Consider the following 18,530-nt stretch of genomic DNA (forward strand, 5'->3'; position numbering starts at 1 on the left):
TATCTGGAGAAAGCAACGAACGATGAAATTATGTCAAGATCGCGAATGCCCCAACTATCCACGATGATCATGCTCAAACGGATAAAATGGTACGGTCACATCCAGAGAATGGAACCAGGAAGATTAGCCCGCAGTGCCTTCGATTGGGACCCGCCCGATCAATACGCCCATGCCAGACGCGCTCCTGGGGGGCAACGGAAAACGTGGATGAGTCAAATCGAAGGAGACTGTGTACGAAACAAAGTATCGTTCACCAGATTGCAGGAGAAAGCAGCAGCCAATGCCTTCAACAATTTCGTCGTACAGCACTTCACAGAATAACCAAACAAATAACTCTTCTTGATTTGTTTGTATTTGTATTTGTATTTGTATTTGTTGCCAACCGTGCCTTTATTTCATATTTGGAATTAAAGTGTTGAAACAGTAGTAGTAGTAGTAGTAGTAGTAGTAGTAGTAGTAGTAGTAGTAGTAGTAGTAGTAGTAGTAGTAGTAGTAGTAGTAGTAGTAGTAGTAGTAGTAGTAGTAGTAGTAGTAGTAGTAGTAGCAGTAGTATGCCGGAAGTGGAGTCCTCATATAAGTAAATTAGTTTCAAACACAGGCGAGCCTCTGAAAACAAAAGGAGAAAGGTTGGAACGTTGGACCCAGCACTTTAAGCATCTGTTGAATCCGGCCACGACAAGCGGCAATTTTGTATTGAGCATAGTGGAAGCATCCGAGAGTCTTGAAATAGACGTAGGTCCACTTCGGTTTGATGAAGTTCTATTTGCCTTGCGTAAACTGAAAAACGGTAAAACAAGTGTACCAGACGATATTTTTGCCGAAATGCTAAAGTCGCATAATGGAATCGCTGAACGGCTGTGGGACATTGTCAACAAGTGCTGGACTGAAGAAAATCTTCCACAAGACTGGAAGTTAGCAGAAGTTGTCACGCTATACAAAAACAAAGGAAAAAGATCTGAGTGTGAGAAATATCGCGGAATTTCACTGCTCTTGGTACCTGGAAAAATTTTGCATCAATCATCCTGAATAGATGCAAAGATGCACTTGATCAAGTGCTAAGAGAAGAACAATGAGGATTCCGAAAAAGCAGGGGCTGCACTGACCAATTGTTTGCGTTGAGGCAAATACTAGAGAAATGCATGGCCTTCCAATCGGACGTCAGTTTTTGTTTCATTGATTTCCGCGTTGCATTCGATTCGGTGGACCGCGAATTGATGTAAAAGATATTGAAACATTACGGGCTCCCACAAAAAGTTGTGAATGTCATCCGCAACAGTTAAGAAGGCTTCAAGTGCTGCGTCAAGGCAGAGGGCGAGAAGGGCCAGATGTTCGACGTGAAAACTGTTGTTCGCCAGGGTGATGTATGGTCGCCTATTCTCTTTGGCCTTGTGATAAACTATGTGTTGGCTAATTCGGTTGAAGGAGGAATCGACATTGGACGCTGTGTTGCTGATCTTGACTTCGCCAATGATGTTGCCCTATTGGGCGTCTCTGATTCCGAAGTTCAAGCAAATTTACATAGAATTGAATCTTTAGCCGAGGCTGTTGGCCTAATGATCAATGTTGGGAAGACAAAAAATATGGGTTGCAAATGCGAAAAACCCGGAGCCAGTGTACCCATTGCTCAAAAGAACGTGGAAGTTCTTACAGGAAACTACAAAGGCCGTTTTGGGACTCTAATTGAGGCCGAAAACCAATCCCGACTACTCATTGGCAGGGAGGTGCTGGTGGGCAAGAAGAAGAATGCGGGCTGGTTCGAGACACTAGCTGGTGAGAAACTGAGATTGAAAAGTTCAGCGGAGGCTTAGCTTGTGACAGTTAGCAGCGACGAGAGCTCAGTGCTTGCTGATCTAGTGTCTACGGCGAATAACAGATCATCTGCGGTCTCTGATGACGAGAGTTGTGTATGTTCAGGTTGTAAACGTCGCTTCGACACTGCAAGAGGCTGCTAAGTGCATGAAGCCAGATTTGCAAGTCCAAGAATTCGAAGAGTGTCGAAGACAGAGGTCGAAGTTTGTTGGGCTTGAGAAAAGCCTCACTTGTCAGAAGTGCACTCGAAATTCGCGACTGTGAAAGGCCGACGAATTCACGAGTCACGATACTGCGGCAGAGAAAAGGCTGAAAGGTCTCGCATTTTCTTCTGCAATGTCCATGATCGAGATGGAGTGGAGTTCGAAAATGTAGAAGCTTTCAAGTATCTGGGTTCTTTCGTGAGCTTTCAACATGGTGACCTAAATGAAATCAGTGTCAAGCGGGCGGAAGGGAGACAGCGATTTGCGAGCTTTAAGACGCTTTGGAAGAGCAAACAACTTAATATTCCCCTCAAATGCAAGTTATACAGAGCTCTCGTGTTATCAGTGGTCTTATATGGCTCTGAAACGTGGACCATGAATAAATCAACGCAACGGAAACTTGAGAGCTTTCACACCAGTTGTCTGCGAAGGATACTATGTTTTTCATATCTGGAGAGGGTGACAAATGAAGAAGTACTGGCTAGATCAGTTATGTCGACACTTTCTGCAACGATCACGATTAAACGCTTGAAATGGTTTGGCCATGTCCTGAGGATGAATGACGATCGTCCAGCGCTCCAAGCCTTCACCTGGGAGCCGACAGAAAAATATCGTTAGGCTAAATGAGCTCCAGGGGGTCAACGCAAGAGGTGGATGAATCAACTTGAAGAAGATTACTCAAGGAACGACATGAGCTACATCACCTTACGACAGAAAGCGAAAAAAGAGTCTAAATCCCGCTTCAACAGTTTTGTCGAACAGCATTTCCTGGATTAAATGAACCCAAATAAACTCAAATTATATAAAATTTATTAACTTGTTTGTACTTATTGTCATTGTTCCTTTATTTCTTTATGGAATTTAAGTGTTCAAACAGCAGCAGCAGCAGCAGCAGTAGCAGCAGTAGTAGTAGTAGTAGTAGTAGTAGTAGTAGTAGTAGTAGTAGTAGTAGTAGTAGTAGTAGTAGTAATAGTAGTAGTAAAAGTAGTAGTAGTAGTAGTAGTAGTAGTAGTAGTAGTAGTAGTAGTAGTAGTAGTAGTAGTAGTAGTAGTAGTAGTAGTAGTAGTAGTACCAGTAGTAGTAGTAGTAGTAGTAGTAGTAGTAGTAGTAGTAGTAGTAGTAGTAGTAGTAGTAGTAGTAGTAGTAGTAGTAGTAGTAGTAGTAGTAGTAGTAGTAGTAGTAGTAGTAGTAGTAGTAGTAGTAGTAGTAGTAGTAGTAGTAGTAGTAGTAGTAGTAGTAGTAGTAGTAGTAGTAGTAGTAGTAGTAGTAGTAGTAGTAGTAGTAGTAGTAGTAGTAGTAGTAGTAGTAGTAGTAGTAGTAGTAGTAGTAGTAGTAGTAGTAGTAGTAGTAGTTGTAATAGTAGTAAAACTTAATTTCAATGTAAAAATTTAAACGTTTTTTTTTGAGAAGTCATCTTGATTTTGCCAATAGACTTTCTCTCGTCATGACATCATATTAATTTTTTTGTTAAATAGTTTAGTAGAAAAATGTTGGGTTTTTCCAGATACAACCATTTTTTTTCAGCTGGCTAACAGTTTGTAGGCCGATCAAACGATTACATAAGAAAAAGATCGAAAGAATACAAAAGTTTTTTTTAAAGCTCTTCGGACCATTTTGAAAAGGTTTTTCTGTTTTTTTTCGACTAATTTAGGACCTTTTTGACGTTTATACAGCAAATTAAGGACGTTTTTTAGACGTCTGTTATTTTTTGTGTCGTTCAAATATTACTTATGTTTCGGATGTCGTTCCTGGTAATAGGCAATTCAAATCTGAGAGATGCCCTGCCTCATTTCGTGCAAACTCTATTCCTACGGGAGTATGGATAAGATTTTAGAGTAATTCGCCCTCTAATTTCTCTCAAAAACTTTTTGCTGGATTAAAGTTTTATGCATGGCTGGATACAATGCTGTGGTTAGTCGTCGGAGTGCCCATCTTTTGGATCTTGCCGAGCTCGCAAAAATATTCAATCAAATTTTTGTAAAAGTTGCGGAAGAGCCTGAAGAGAATATTTCAAGAAGATTCGTGCTCTTTATGGACGCACGCCATTTGGCCTGCTCAAGTTAAGTTTGCAGGCAACTTGAGAAGAAGGGACCTTGACCAGGAGATCTTTTCAAACAACAACATTTTTTGAGCGAGCTAGGAGTTCATTACAAGAGCACTCAGATCATTAAACGCAAAGATTTTCATCATAGGCAAACTTTTTTATCTAGACCGCAGTGGAGAAGGTCGTCGTTATATGGTTGCTCTGGTGCTCTCTGTTTTACAGGAATTTGTTCTAAAGTGGTAGTTTTCTTGCTTACAATCACAAGGGTTAAAAACACTTTCATTTCCTTGTCGCAAGTCTACCTTCATTTATGTTGATATCACTGCAGCAGGGTTTTGTTAAAACTGTTTGGCGTTTTTTTTCGTTAAGAAAGTTTTCTCAGGTATTCCAATATTACCGTTTTCCCCTTCTGTCTTCGAAATAGAATTATGAAACCGTAGCTGTTTTAGCAATAGCTTACCCTGTAAAATTTTCTTAGTTTCTGAATTTCTAGAATGCTGTATGTATGTATGTGTGTGTGTGCGTGTGCGTTTGCGTGTGCGTGCGTGTGTGTGTGTGTATGTGTCTTTGTGTGTGGGAGGGGGCGGGGTTAAAAGACAAGAGAGTCTTATGAGAGGTGGTTCGTATACGCCTTTCGTCAAGCATACAATTTAGTGGAGCACACACACTTGTCCTTTATAAGCAAAGTTTGCAATAAAAACTTAACATTTTTTATCCCCCATTTTAACCGAATTTTAACTATTTTTTGGCTTAAAAATTTATCTATAGAATATATATTTTAAGTTTTTAAAGTTTTTTGCAAAAATGGGTTGATTTTTTTCCAATGACAAATTTTAGTTGTGAAGTAAAGGCCGAGAGAACAAAAAGTTTACGATTTCCTTTTTTTACAATATTTCTGTCCCAAACAATAGTGCGATAGTTTTTTAATATATACATATATTGTGTATTTTCTGTTTGTGTGACCTCAGCTTAGTGGATGCATATTATTTCACGTGCCCTATTTTTCCATTAGGTTTTAACAAGTAATAACACGTGCTCTGTATTTGGGTGGAGCAGAACGTACGAGGGGGAGCACTAATGGAAAAGATCCCATATTTTTTTGGTAAAATGGGCCTGAAATACAAACTAGAATAAAAATTTTGAGAGCCTAACACACATAGAAGATATGAAGAAGTATTTTCCTAAATCAAAACAAATTGCTCGAGGTTTGAAACAGCTTAGGAAAACGTTCATTTTCATACATTTGTTTACTTATAATTAGTCAAATATCTCCAGTACCTCCAAATTTACGAGCCCTTAGATCTTCTTTTATTAAAATTCAAGGTCACGTAAGAGATGGCGTTGCCCCGTAAAACACCTAAAAATAAAAATCAAGAGTGGGATAAAAACTGGAAAAAATTTAATTTAAAGACCTACAGCAAAAATTTAGGTCACAGAGGGCTTATTATTTCTCAAAACTAACCACCAGATTATCAATCAGAGAGGCCACATAAACGCTCGAACTAGTGTTTTTGTCCCTTAAAAAAGTCTGCTTAAGTTTTACAAAGGATTGATGTTTGTCTACAAAACCCACGTGCCCTTAAATTTTGACTAAGAAGAAGTTTAAAGGTTCAAACAAATTTTCAAATTGAATAGATAATATTAACGGCAGCTTGCAAAAATGTACAAAAGAAATCAATGATTAAAAGTGGAAAAAACTTCCAAATGAAAAAGGTCAATATAGTCTACGGCAAACCTAAAAAAAATCTTAAACTGCCTTTCTTACCTAAACTAGAGTGTTGTAAGCAGTGTGCTAAACGTTTTTTGGAAGTTTGCCGTATTTATAATACAAGAATTCTACTCTAAAAATAGTAATGTTTCTCATAGAGAATTTTAATTGTGACAGCTCGCAGAAACTTATAGTTTTGAATTTAAATGTCAATAAGTGTTATTTTAATAAGTGTCAGTACAATATGATGTGACTGAAATTCAACCCTCACAAGGGCTAAATACTTTCAATTACCTGTCAAAACTTTGTCTTCATTTATGTTGGTATAATAGTAGCACGGATTTGTTAATGTGTTTGGCGTATTTTTTTCTCGTTAGGAAAGTTTACTCAGATATTCCAATATTACCTTTTTCCCCTTCTGTCTTCGAAATCGAATTATGAAACAGTAGCTCTTTTAGCAATAGCTTACCCTGTAAATTTTCTTAGTTTCTGGAGTGCTAGAAAGCTGTATGTATGTATGTGTGTGTGTGCGTGTACGTGTGCTTGATTTTTTCCAATAGATTTTCTCTCGTCATGACATCATAATAATTTTTTTTGTTAAATAGTATAGTAGAGAATTGTTGGGTTTTTCCAGATACAACCATTTTTTTCAGCTTGCTAACAATTTGTAGGCGGATCTTTTAGAAAGAGTACAGAAATGTATTTTTACGCTCTTCGGACAATTTTAAAAAAGGTTTTCTGTTTTTTTCCGACTAATTTAGGACCTCTTTTAACGTTTACACAGCAAATTTAAGACGTTCTTTAGACGTCTGTTATTTTTTGCGACGTTCAAATGTTACTTATGTTTCAGATGTCGTTCCTGGTAATAGGCAACTCAAATCTGAGAGATGCCCTGCCTCATTTTGTGCAAACTCTATTTCTACGGGAGTAGGTATAAGATTTTAGAGTAATTCGCCCTCTAATTTCTCTCAAAAATTTTTTGCTGTATTAAAGTTTTATGCATGGCTGAATACAATGCTGTGGTTGGTCGTCGGAGTGCCCATCTTTTGGATCTTGCCGAGCTCGCAAAAATATTCAATCATATTTTTGTAAAAGTTACGGAAGAGTCTGTAGAGAATATTTCAAGAAAACTCATGCTCTTTATGGACGCACGCCTTTTGGCCTGCTCAAGTTAAGTTTGCAGGCAACTTGAGAAGAAGGGACCTTGACCACGAGATCTTTTCAAACAACAAAGTTTTTTGAGCGAGCAGCTAGGAGTTCATTACAAGAGCACTCAGATCATTAAACGCAAAGATTCTCATCATAGGCAAACTTTTTTATCTGGACCGCAGTGGAGAAGGTCCTCGTTATATGGTTGCTCTGGTGCTCTCTGTTTTAGAGGAATTTGCTCTAAAGTGATAGTTTCCTTGCTTACCCAATATTACCTTGATATTTCCCTCTTGGTGTTATTGGGGTGCCATTTGATGTTTTGCAATTCGTTTTAATATTTATAGTTGAAAACCATTGTTACTAAAAGTATTTTCCCCTGCGCTTATTATGAGTGAATGCGAATCTGTGTGAAAATTCATCCGAAACCGTTTCTTTGTCGTTTTAGATTTGTTTCAGGGTTGAGAGAATCTTAGTGATCTGTTCGAATTCGTTGACACCACTGGTGCCAGTTCTGGTGCTGTTGAAAGAACCAGCAGAGCTGCTGGGCACCACTTCAGGGAAACTTGAACAAAGTGTCACTTGTAGAATGGGATTTTTGTGGAAAGTTCATGTGACCAGCTTCTTTCTTTCCTGTGACCTGCCTTCCTTCCTGGACCAGCCTTCCTTCCTGTGACCAGCCTTCTTTCCTGTGACCAGCTTCTGTGAAAATGACTAGAGAAAGACTCCGGGTCAAAATTTAATTATGTTTTAATGTTTTGCATGATTTAGCATAACTTCTTTAATTCATTTGTTTTGATTTGTTTTGTTGAAACCACACGTTGAGTTGAAATGGATTTGAGTATTGTTAATTGCTTAACAATAAATGCGCTTGTCCTATGACTCATGCACTTGTATTAATCCTACTTCACAGACAAGCCTACGTTCATAAACCTTACTTCACAGAGAAAGACTCATTAATAAATCAATCTTTACAGATGAAGACACGTTTAATAATCAGTCTGCACAGAAAATGAGTCAATAACAAATCAGTCTTCACAGAAGAAGTCCGGTTAATAAATCAGTCTTCACAGATAATGACTCAATGATAAATGATGAGTCTTCACAGAAGAAGAGCAAAAAACATTAGGAGTATCGGCATAATAATGGTAAAAAAGCGCCATGATAAGATGTCTTGTCAGAGTAAAATCTATGTTGAAATTATGATGATTGAGTGCTGAATAGGATCTATGACGGACTCCGGGCCACTATAAAATTTAGCAATGATTTTCAAAGTGAGTTTTAGATGTGATAGCTCACAGAAACTTATAAGTTTGAATTCAATTGTCAATAAGTGTTATTTGAATAAGTCTCAATTAATTAATGATGTGACTGAAACTCAACAATCACACAAGGGTTAAACACTTTCATTTCCTCAACAAAATTTCACCTTCATTTATGTTGATATCACTGCAGCAGGGTTTTGTTAAAAGTGTTTGGCGTATTTTTTTCTCGTTAAGAAAGTTTACTCAGGTATTCCAAGATTATCGTTCTCCCCGTCTGTCTTCGAAATAGAATTATGAAACAGTAGCTCTTTTAGCAATAGCTTACCCTATAAAAATTTCTTAGTTTCTGGATTTCTAGAATGCTGTATGTATGTGTGTGTGTGTGCGTGTGAGTGTGCGTTTGCGTGTGCGTGCGCTTGTGTGTGTGTGGGAGGGAGGCGGGGTTAAGAGACAAGAAAGTCTTATGAGAGGTGGTTCGTATATGCCTTTCGTCAAGCATACACTTTAGTGGAGCGCACACACTTTTCCTTTATGAGCAAAGTTTGCAATAAAAAGTTAACACTTTTTATCCCCCCATTTTAACCGAATTTAAACTATTTTTTTGGCTTAAAAATATATCTATAGTATATATTTTTTAAGTTTTTAAAGTTTTTTGCAAAAATGGGCTGATTTTTTTCCAATGACAAATTTTAGTTATGAAGTAAAGGCCGGGAGAACAAAAAATTTTGCGATTTCCTTTTTTTACAATATTTCTGTCCCAAACAATAATGCGATAGTTTTTTAAATATATGCATATATTGTATATTTTCTGTTTGTGTGCCCTCAGCGTAGTGGATGCATATTGTTTCACGTGCCTTATTTTTCACGTGCTCTGTGATTGGGTGGAGCAGAACGTACGAGGGGGAGCACAAACGGAAAAGATGCCATATTTTTTTGGTAAAATGGGCCTGAAATACATACCAGAATAAAAATTTTGAGAACCTAACACAAATAGAAGATATGAAGAAGTATTTTCCTAAATCAGAACAAATCGTTCGAGGTTTGAAACAGCTCAGGAAAATGTTCATTTTCATACATTTGTTTACTTTTAGTTAGTCAAATATCTCCACTACCTCCAAAAGTACGAGCTTTTAGATCTTCTTTAATTAAAGTTCAAGGTCACGTAAAAATGACGTTGCCCAGTAAACCACCTAAAATTAAAAATCAAGAACGGGATAAAAACTGGAAAAAAATTTATTTTAATGACCTACAGCGCAAGCTTGAGTTTTTAAGCTTCAAATTGACTGCTTAAGTTTTACAAAGGATTGATGTTTGTCTTCAAAACCCAATGACAAATTTTAGTTGTGAAGTAAAGGGCGAGAGAAAAAAATAAACAAATTTACAATTCTTTTTTTTGACAATATTTCTATCCAAAACAATAGTGCGGTAGTTTTTTAAATTATACATATAATGTTTGTGTCCCTCCCCACAGCATAGCGGGTGCATATATTTTCACGTGCCATATTTTTCCGTAAGGTTTTATCATGTAATAACACGTACTCTGTAATTGGTTGGAGCATAATGTACGAGGGGAAGCACAAACGGAAAAAAACCCATACCTTTTTTTGGTAAAATGGGCCTGAATTGCTAACCAGAAAAAAAAATTTGAGAACTAACACCCATATAAGATATGGAGAAATTTTTTCCTAAATCAGAACAAACGGTTCAAGGTTTAAAACAGCTCAGGAAAACGTTCATTTTCGTACTTTTGTTTACTTTAGTTAGTCAAGTATCTCCACTACCTTCAAAATTCCGAGCAATTAGATCTTATTTTATTAAAATTCAAGGTCACGGGAAAATATCGTTGCCCCGTATATCACCTAAAAATAAAAATCAAGAACGGGATAAAAACTGGAAAAGAATTTAGTTTAAAGACTTAAAGCAAAATTTAGGTCACAGAGGGCTGATTATTTCTCAAAACTAACCACCAGATTATCTTTCAGAGAGGCCAGATAAACGCTCGAACTAGTGTTTTTGTACCTAGAAAAAAAGTCTTTGGAGATATTGATTCGAGCTTCATTTTTTAAGTAGGAATTTAAAGATTGAGCCTTGAAGCGGTATTGTTAGCATTAAACCTTGATTAGGCTGGTTGAAATAGTCAGCAAGATCAAGCTTGAGGTTTTTAAATTCAAATTGACTGCTTAAGTTTTACAAAGGATTGATATTTGTCTACAAAACCCACGTGCCCATAAATTTTGACCAAGAAGAAGTTTAAATGTTCAAACAAATTTTCAAATTGAATAGATAATATTAACGGAAACTTGCAAAAGTGTACAAAACAAATCAATGATTAAAAGTGGAAAAAACTTCCAATTTAAAAAGGTCAATATAATCTACTGCAAACCTCAAAAAAATTTTAAACTGCATTTTTTACCAAAACTAGAGTGTTGTAAGCAATGTGCTTCAACATTTTTCAAAGTTTGCCGTATTTTTAATACAAGAATTCCACTCCAAAAATAGTAATGTTTCTCATAGAAAGTTTTAGTTGTGACAGCTACCAAAAACTTATAGTTTTGAATTTAAATGTCAATAAGTGCTATTTTAATAAGTGTCAGTACAATATGATTTGACTGAAATTCAATCCTCACAAGGGTTAAACACTTTCAATTACCTGTCAAAAATTTGTCTTCGTTTATGTTGGTATAATAGTAGCACGGATTTGTTAAAGTGTTTGGCGTTTTTTTTCTCGTTAGGAAAGTTTACTCAGATATTCCAATATTACCTTTTTCCCCTTCTGTCTTCGAAATAGAATTAAGAAACAGTAGCTCTTTTAGCAATAGCTTACCCTGTAAAATTTTCTTAGTTTCTGGTTTTCTAGAATGCTGTATGTATGTATGTGTGTGTGTGTGCGTGTGCGTGTGCATTTGCGTGTGCGTGGGCTTGTGTGTGTGTGTGGGAGGGGGGCGGGGTTAAAAGACAACAAAGTCTTATGAGAGGTGATTCGTTTACGCCTGTCGTCAAGCATGCACTTTAGTGGAGCACACACACTTTTCCTTTATAAGCAAAGTTTGCAATATAAAATTAACACTTTTTATCCCCACATTTGAACCGAATTTAAAGTACTATTTTTGGCTTAAAAAATATTTCTATAGTATATATATTTTAAGTTTTTAAATTTTTTTGCAAAAATGGTTTGATTTTTTTTCCAATGACAAATTTTAGTTATGAAGTAAAGGCCAAGTGAACAAAAAGCTTACGATTCCCTTTTTGTTACAATATTTCTGTCCCAAAAAATAGTGCGATAGTTTTTTAAATATACAAATATATTGTATGTTTTCTGTTTGTGTGCCCCAGCTTAGTGGGTGCATATTATTTCACGTGAGATATTTTTCCATAAGGTTCTAACAAGTAAAAACACGTGCTCTGTAATTGGGTGGAGCATAACGTACGAGGGGGAGCACAAACGGAAAAGATTCCATATTTTTTTGGTAAAAGTCAATGCAAAAGTCAATGAGCAGAACATGTGGTGAATGCAATTTGCTGCGTAAACCGAAAACCAAGCCAAAATTTGATTAAAAATGCTTGAGCAGACTAAAACTGAATTGAGCAATGTACTCTCAAGACTTACAAACACCATCGAGGACATGCAAAAACAGTTCAAGCAAAAAAAAGCAGCCGGTAGAATTGAAAGGTAATGCAAACGAGTACCAGTGTCGAATGATTGATCAATTCCAATCGGAAGTCGGATAATTACGTGACCAGAACAGTTCGCTATTGGAAAATTTAATAGATCACAACATTCAAAATTCAACAAATTTTTTTTTCGCCGTTGGAACTAAAGTTTTTTTTCCGAAATCTATTGACAGAAACACTAACCATTTTATAATTTCAGAGAGCACATACAACAAAATACGACAATCTGGTATTTCTTATGACACTTGGATTAATTCTTATCCCTCTGCCACAATTATTGATTTGGGAACAAAGGTCGAACAGTATTCGTCAGGAGCAAAATGCCAATCACTCATTTTTAATGCGGGTCATAATAGTTTTGATAAGGGTGTTTGGGGGTGGCCGCAGCTTCTCAATTATATGAAACTGTTACAAAAGCAACCAAAAATTGAAACCTCACCCATTTCTACTTTCTGAAATTCCACAAGTTATAAATGGCCATTATGGGCGTGAATCGAATAATATTGAAATTCAGGAGTTCAATAAGCAACTGGATAATATTGCTTTGGAGCTAAATGGAACATTTAAATGGACTAAAGTAGAAGTTTTGTAATGCAACATTACAACATCGAAAATATCTAATGATGGTGTTCACTTAAATTTGGCTGGAGTACTAAAAAATGTCAATAGTATTCGGAACTGTTGTCAACATCATAATATTACTGTGTCGCAAACCATCATTGCACTGCGACAAATTCAGCGTTTTTAATCAATCCTTTGGTTGTGTGACCTATTGTCTTTTTCAGCAAAAAATGAGCATTTATAAATTTGATTATTTCACACAAGCAAAATCATGATTAATATAATGTGAAAATTAGGTTCCGCTATTTTCGTTTTTTGAATATTTGCAAAATGTTTTTTACACTTTATGCGCTTGCTCCTGAGTGGTGACATTCATTTAAATCCGGGTCCCTTTTCTCACATTCGTGAATCGGATATGCCGATAGACATAACTATAAAGATTTTTGAAAATCTGAAGTTTTGCCTCGTCAATGCACGCAGTTTAAAAAACAAATATGATTTTTTCACTGAATCTTTTTTTACAAATTTAACTCAAAACACAATAGTGATCCTAACTGAAACTTGGTCGAATGAAACAGATATTTATCCAGAGAATTTTTTGAATCCGAAACACAATTTTTTTTCAAAATCAAGGTCATCAAAGACAGGAGTAAATAAAGGTGGGGGTGTTGACATCTGTGTTCATAGGGACATATCTTCAAAACAGAGAAATGATCTAATTGTACTCAATGAAAGCTTTTCTGATTCCGTATGGGTAGAATAATTTGGGCTATCGGTTAGCAACATCCTAATTGACGCTTCGTATTGTCCAGATAAAAATTTGGGAAACTATTTCATCAACGAAATAACTTCAGAAACTTCCTCGGCTTACACAATCACTGACGAAGTTTTTCTTTTTGGCGATTATAATCTCAAATATTTCAAAAAAGAGAATCCACTTTACTGGATAATTTTGCAAGTAATTCTGGACTTACTTTATCAAACACAGAAAAACCAACACGAGCCACCGGTAAAGGCGTAACACCAATCGATTATGGGTTTTCCAGCAAAAACCAAATTCAAGAGGTTCAGATTTTTCCCCATCAGTTGAAATGGATCACCTGATTGTTTAGTACACTACCAATTTTCTTGTCTTGTTGAACCTAAAAACAGGAAGCAAAGTTTTATCGTTAGAAACAAAAGAAGATTCGACGCAAATAAATTCAGTCTTGATCTTTCAAATCAGGACTGGAGTAACTTATATCAATGTGAAAATGGAAATTGCATGTACAATGTGTTCATTAACGTTTCCAGTACTACTCTAGAGTTTTACGCCCCAATTATGAAAAGCCTCCGACCAGAAAAAACTGCTGAAAAACTTTGGCTAACAAAATAACTGAGAGAAGTAATCACGAAAAAACATAGATTTTTAATATCTGGAAAAAAGCCATCGGAGCAAGCGCATATCAATTTTAAAAATCAGATAAGTTTGGTTAATAGGCGTTTGAAAACAGTCCAAAACGAGTTTTGCAAACAATTTCTCAATGAACTACCAACAAGTAAAGAACAGTAAAATTTCATCAAAAAAAATTGGCAAAGAATTCGTTATAGACAAATTAGTCGATGGTGAAAGAGAAGTAGAAAATGAACTTGATATTGCAAATTGTCTCTATAGAAGTTTTCAAAATTTAGGCTTATAAAATGGACAATATGTAAGCGCTCCAAATATTTCTCGCATGGAGGTTAGGGAAAAGTTTTGCTTCAGAACAGTCACACTATAGGAACTCTATGATGCAATTGTTTCAATCAACAACAATAAGTTTCCAGGTCCAGGCGTTTTTAATGCTTGGGCAATCAAGGAAGCAAAGTTTGCAATCGGAAACTTTTTGCAGTTTGTTTTTAACACTTGCATTAGTCAAAAAATTTTCCCAGAAAATTTGAATCTTTTTTTCATTAGTCCAACAAAAAAGGGGATGTAAAATTTTGTGAGATATTTATGCTTATCTCAATTACTCCATTGTTTACAATCTTCTTTGAGCGTAAACTTCTCAATCAGGTAGAAAAATTTATACAAAAAAACTTTTGAACGGTACACAGTTTGGATTTCAAAATCATAAGTCTTCTACAGATGCTGTTCTACACTTAATCGAAGAATTACGAGAAAACTATGATCACTTAAAAATTTCAGTTGCTGTTCTTTTTGATCTAGCTAAAGCATTCATTCAATATCGCAATAAAATTTTCTCAAATAGATTGAAGCTAGCGGTTTTTCAGAAAGTGCCGTTGATTTATTTGCTTCATTTCTTAAAAACAGACAGCAGTGTGTTAAGATAATTGATGCTTACACAGAATGGTTGGAAAAAAATCATGGTGTTCCTCGGGGAACGGTTTTAGGGCCAGTAGTTTTTCTTCTCTACATTGATGATTTTCGAGAAAAGGTACAAGGAAGCTTCGACATAATTCAATTTGCTGATGACACAAGTTTCAATTTTAGCTGAAACAATGTCAGCGAACTGGAAAAATGTGTTTCTGATATACTGGAGAAAATAGATAATTATCTAAAGCGAGACAAATTAACCTTGAAAACCGGTAAAATTGAACTTCTTTACGTCTCGAAAAAAATGAAAATTTTGATCCCATAGTTTTTCAGGGACCAGAAATTAAGCCACAAAGTCACTGCAGATACATGGGTAAAAAGATTGATTCTAAATTAATTTTTAATGTACAACTCATTAAATTCCTATCAAATATGGCCACAGCGATTAGATCCATATACCTTATGCGTTATCAGTTACCTGTAACAACGCGATTGATGCTATTCAAATCCGTAGTCCTTTCTCATTTAACTTTCAGTGCTCTATTTTTTCAGAAATTGAATTTCTCTGCAAGGCAGCGAATTAATCGACAAATCAATTGGGGAATTGAAATTTGCTATATGAGAAAAAAGCTTGAGAGATCTAGAGGTATCTTAGTAAAATTTGTCTGTTTACCTGCAGAACTTTTAATAAGCCAGATGAGTGTTTCAAAATTTAGGAAAGATATTTCATTATTGAAATCAGAGGGCACTGAGAGTGTTTTCTAAGTGGTAATGTCCTAGTAAGAAAAAACAACAGAACTGAACATATAATTCTGCTAAGGTCATGCAGTTGATCATTACAAAAAAAGAAGCATCCAAACACGGAATAAACATTCGCGTGGAGTCCGGATCATCAGATCACGCTCACTTTTTGAACGAATGTTAAAACAGCATCTGCTCCAACAATTCAATCTCGTACCGTTAGAAAGGAACGTAAGTGGCTTCAAAATTTATTTTTACCTTCAAAAAACGGAACCACTGATTTTGATTTTTAACATTGTACTAATTTTGTATATAACACTTTAAACTTGTAACATTTAACCCCTGGGTTATATTTTCTATTCGATTGTTTTATAATAAAAAATATAAAATTGGTCTGAAATAGTCAGCAAAATAAAAAGTCTCCGAACCTAACACTATTGAAGATGTGAAGAGATATTTTTCTTAATCAGAACAAATTGTTCAAGGTTTGAAACAGCTCAGGAAAACATTCATTTTTATAAATTTGTTTACTTTCAGTTAGTCAAATATCTCCACTACCTCCAAAAGTAGAAGCGATTAGATCTTCCTTTTAAAAAAATTCAAGCTAATAGTCAAAGCAAAAGTCAATGAGCAGAACAGGTGGTAAATGCAATTTGATGCGTAAATCGAAATTCAAACAAAATTTTGATTAAAATGCCTGAGCAGACTAAAACTGAATTGAGCAATGTACTCTCAAGACTTACAAACACCACTCAGGACATGCAAAAACAGTTAAAGCAAACAAAAGAAATCATACAAGAACAGAAACAATTAATCGACAAACAAGCTCAAACGATCTCAGAACAAAACCATGTTATTGAAAAACAAAAGCAGCCGATACAATTGAAAAATAATGCCAACGAGTACCAGTGTCGAATGATTGATCAATTCCAATCAGATGTCGGATAATTACGCGACCGGAACAGTTCGCTATTGGAAAATTTAATAGATCACAACATTCAAAATTCAACAAAGTTTTTTTTCGCCGTTGGAACTAAAGTTTTTTTCCGAAATCTATTGACAGAAACACTAACCATCTTATAATTTCAGACAGCACATACAACAAAATACGACAATCTGGTATTTCTTATGACACTTGGATTAATTCTTATACCTCTGCCACAATTATTGATTTGGGAACAAAGGTCGAACAGTATTCGTCAGGAGCAATATGCCAATCACTCATTTTTAATGCGGTTCATAATAGTTTTGATAAAGGTGTTTGGGGGTGGCCGCAGCATCTCAATTATGTTACAAAAGCAAACAAAAGTTGAAAACTCACCCATTTCTACTTTCTGAAATTCCACAAGTTATAAATGGCCATTATGGGCGTGAATCGAATAATATTGAAATTGAGGAGTTCAACAAGCAACTGGGTAATATTGCTTTTGAGCTAAATGGAACATTTAATTGGACTAAAGTAGAGGTTTTGTAATGCAACATTACAACATCGGAAATATCTAATGATGGTGTTCACTTAAATTTGGCTGGAGTACAAAAAATTGTCAAGAGTATCCGGAACTGTTGTCAACAGCATAATATTACTGTGTCACAAACCATCATTGCATTGCGACAAATTCAGCGTTTTTAATCAATCCTTTGGTGATGTGACCTAATGTTTTTTTTCAGCAAAAACTGAGCATTTCCAATCTAATAATTTCGGATTTTTTTAGCTCCTCAAATGAAAAATTTATATATTTGTTTATTTCACACAACCAAAAACATGATTTTTATAATGTGAAAATTAAGTTCCGCTTTTTTCGTTTTTGAATATTTGCAAAATTTTTTTTACACTTTATGCGCTAGCTCCTGAGTGGTGACATTCATTTAAATCCGGGTCCCTTTTCTCACATTCGTGAATCGGATATGCTGATAGACATAACTATAAAGATTTTTGAAAATCTGAAGTTTTGCCTCATCAATGCACGCAGTTTAAAAAACAAATATGATTTTTTCACTGAATTTTTTTTTACAAATTTAACTCAAAACACAATAGTGATCCTAACTGAAACTTGGTCGAATGAAACAGATATTTATCCAGAGAATTTTTTGAATCCGAAACACAATTTTTTTTCAAAATCAAGGTCATCAAAGACAGGAGTAAATAAAGGTGGGGGTGTTGACATCTGTGTTCATAGGGACATATCTTCAAAACAGAGAAATGATCTAATTGTACTCAATGAAAGCTTTTCTGAGTCCGTATGGGTAGAATAATTTGGGCTATCGGTTAGCAAAATCCTAATTGATGCTTCGTATTGTCCAGATAAAAATTTGGGAAACTATTTCATCAACGAAATAACTTCAGAAACTTCCTCGGCTTACACAATCACTGACGAAGTTTTTCTTTTTGGCGATTATTATCTCAAATATTTCAAAAAAGAGAATCCACTTTACTGGATAATTTTGCAAGTAATTCTGGACTTACTTTATCAAACACAGAAAAACCAACACGAGCCACCGGTAAAGGCGTAACACCAATCGATTATGGGTTTTCCAGCAAAAACCAAATTCAAGAGGTTCAGATTTTTCCCCATCAGTTGAAATGGATCACTTGATTGTTTTGTACACTACCAATTTTCTTGTTGAACATAAAAACAGGAAGCAAAGTTTCATCGTTAGGAACAAAAGAAAGTTCGATGCCAATAAATCTTTCAAATCAAGACTGGAGTAGCTTATATCAATGTGAAAATGGCAATAGCATGTACAATGTTTTGATTAACAATTCCAGTACTACTCTAGATTCCATATTTAAATAGGAATTTAAGGATTGAGTCTTGAAGCGGAATCGTTAGCAATAAACCCTGATTAGGTAGAAAATGAGCTTGATATTGCAAATTGTCTCAATAGAAGTTTTCAAAATTTAGGCTTATACAATGAACAATATGTAAGCGCTCAAAATATTTCTCGCTTGGAAGTTAGGGAAAAGTTTTGCTTCAGAACAGTCACACTATAGGAACTCTATGATGCAATTGATTCACTCGATAACAATAAGTCTCCAGGTCCAGGCCTTTTTAATGCTTGGGCAATCAAGGAAGCAAACTTTGCA

The sequence above is a fragment of the Convolutriloba macropyga genome, chromosome 5 (genome assembly GCF_964194025.1).
Source record: "Convolutriloba macropyga chromosome 5, txConMacr16.3, whole genome shotgun sequence".
NCBI lineage: Eukaryota > Metazoa > Xenacoelomorpha > Acoela > Convolutidae > Convolutriloba > Convolutriloba macropyga.